This window comes from Ornithorhynchus anatinus, chromosome 4, assembly GCF_004115215.2.
Source record: "Ornithorhynchus anatinus isolate Pmale09 chromosome 4, mOrnAna1.pri.v4, whole genome shotgun sequence".
Classification (NCBI taxonomy): Eukaryota; Metazoa; Chordata; class Mammalia; order Monotremata; family Ornithorhynchidae; genus Ornithorhynchus; species Ornithorhynchus anatinus.
In genome coordinates this window covers 75458342-75461002 of record NC_041731.1, presented here as the reverse complement: position 1 = coordinate 75461002, position 2661 = coordinate 75458342, and the positions used below count along the sequence as shown (strand labels likewise).

Sequence of the window (2661 nt, the reverse complement as noted above, 5' to 3'; positions counted from 1 at the left end):
AACTTAAGGGGCTGGCCTCAGTTTGGGAGCAAGATTCTTGGTATCCTGATTTTCATGAAGCTTTCACTTTTAAGGAGGGCCCCGCCTCCCACAGTTGCTGTCTGCCAAGCTAGTTTAGTAATAATAATAACACCAATAATGCTGATAATAATAATAATCACATTTTAAGTGCTGTCTATGTACCAAGCACTGGATGGAGCACTGGGGTAGATACAAGACAGATAGGATACAATTCCATCCCACATGGGGCTTCCAGCCTAATTAGGAAGGATAGTATTTGATCCCTATTTTACAAAAAAGGAAACTGAAGCACAGAGAAGTTGTTTCTTTCCCAAGATCACACAGCAGGCAAGAGGCAGATTCTGGATTAGAACCCAGATCCCCAGATTCCCAGATCCATGCTTTTTCCACTAGGTCATAATCTTTTCAGGTACTTTTCCCCTATAAATCCACTACTAGACACTATGCTTCACTATGTCTTTGTATTGTTTATTTTGATTTCCTAGCTTAGCCTCTTTTCACTTCAATATTCAACAACACCTCAGGTATCTCATGGACATCTATTCTTTTCATGCCCAACAGATTGATTTTTCTTTAATGCTGGATATTTGACCGAGTTCTATAATTTGACATGCCATTAACATATTGACATCCATAATTTCCTCCCGTTATATGATACTGAATAGAATTAGCCCTCATGCACCCAATCTGCCCCACCCCTGAGTTGACCATGTCCTCTTGGGTTTGTTCCCCTTAATCTCTCTGATATTCAACCTCACAGTACTTATTTAAATATCCGTATTCTCTATAATTTTCCCTAACTGCAATTTACTTCACCTAGTTTGCAACTTGACCTCTCAGGGTCATACCTGGAGAGTTCCCAGTACTCTATCAGTCTCGACTATGGGAGGGAGAGTCAGGCAGAGGTCTGTCCATTCCAATCCTAGCTTAGGCAGTGGCTAGCAAGTAGAAGGCAATCCGCTACAAGTCAAAATTCACCTGTACTGGGCAGCAACAGCATTGGAGAGAGTTGAGGGCAGAGATTCAAGTTGACTGCATGGAAGGAGGCAATGGTAAACCACTTCTGTATTTTTACCAAGAAAACTCTATGGATATGCTACTAGAATGACTGGATGGAGGTGGGGCTTTCTGGAAGAGATGTGCTAATGCATGGTGTTGCTATGAGTCGACGATGACTTGACGACATAGGACAAGGCAAGTTTGCAACTAAGGAAAATTGAGTCATTGATGATGTTCTTCCAAAGACACTGCACAGAGTAAGTGCTCAATAAATATGATTGAATGAATGAAAGACTTTTCCTAATGCTCATTTGGAAACAGCCCATTTTTTGTTTTGCATATACTTCTATCTTATGCCCTTATTTCCAAGAAACTCAAGATTTCTCAATCTTCCTTCCACTACAGTCCTCTCGACTGGAAGCTCGTTGTCGGGAGGGAATGAGTCTCTTATACTATACTTCCCCAAGCACTCAATACAGTGCTGTGCACACAGTAAGCACTCAGTGTGATTGATTGATCAGTTGACTTTAATGTCTGTAAACTGTAAACTCTTTGTGAGCAGGGATTTTATCTACCATCTCTGTTGCATTGTACTGAATGCAGTGCTCTGCACAGAGTAAGTGCTCAGTAAATGTCAATGACTGATTGGTTGATTGTAAGTGAAGCTGATGAAGCTGCTCTAGAAGTTGCATGTGTCTTCTTTAGCACAATGAGCTCTCATAACAACTAAGGAGATTGGCCATCACAGAATTCCCTGGGTGATGGAGAATAGGCCTAATAATTTGGGTGATTTCTTAGCAAAGCCAAATTTTCTCAACAAAGTGCATAGCCCTAGTCTGATAGTGTCAAACACTTTTTAAAGGTCAGTGGATGCAAACTAGAAGTCTTGATGTTTCTTATGAGAAGCAGCATGGCCTAGTGGCTAGAGCACGGACCTGGGAGTCAGAACGTCATGGGTTCTAATCCTGGTATCTGCCACTTGTTGCTGTGTGACCATGGGTAAGCTACTTCATTTCTCTGTGCCTCAGTTCCCTCAACTGTAAAATGGGGATTAAGACTGTGAGCTCTATGCCTCAGTTCCCTGCAAATATATCTGCTCTGCTGTGCTTAGGTCTGAAACCACATCAGGTAGTGCATGGTTAACTCTGTTTTGTCATAACCCATGCACCAGAATTCTCATTAAAATCTTGCCTGCAATGGAGATCAAGGAGATTCCCAGAATACTCCACAGTTGTCTCCCATTTCTTCTTGAAAATCGTCCTTATAATGGTATCTTTGAAGTTAGTGGCACTTGCATGGTCTTCTATTTATTGACAAATAGCTGATGTAGAGAGCTGTGAAGTAGATCTTCTCCATGCTCATAGAGTCCTGCAACATCGTCATTAAAGCTTATGGCATTGACAGCCTACCTACTATGTGCAGAGCATTGTAAATGGTACAAGGAATAATATAGTAGAGGTACTACCCTCAAGAGACTCATGTAAATAATTTATATTAATATCCATCTCCTCCTCTAGACTGGAAGCTCACTATGGGCAGAGAACATGTCTACCAACTCTGTTGTAGACTCCCAAGCGCTTAGTCCAGTGCTGAGCACAGAGTAAGTGTTCACTAGTAGCACTAATGGGGATACAGACAGAT

At 41.6% G+C, this 2661-nt stretch overlaps 1 non-coding gene across 1 annotated transcript; it reads left to right on the top strand.

Annotated features, from left to right (window-relative positions):
- The first annotated feature begins 851 nt into the window (after positions 1 to 851).
- Positions 852 to 989, top strand: LOC114811417. The gene has a single exon (XR_003759121.1). It is a non-coding gene; the product is annotated as a small nucleolar RNA SNORA7 (small nucleolar RNA).
- Positions 990 to 2661: the final 1672 nt, after the last annotated feature.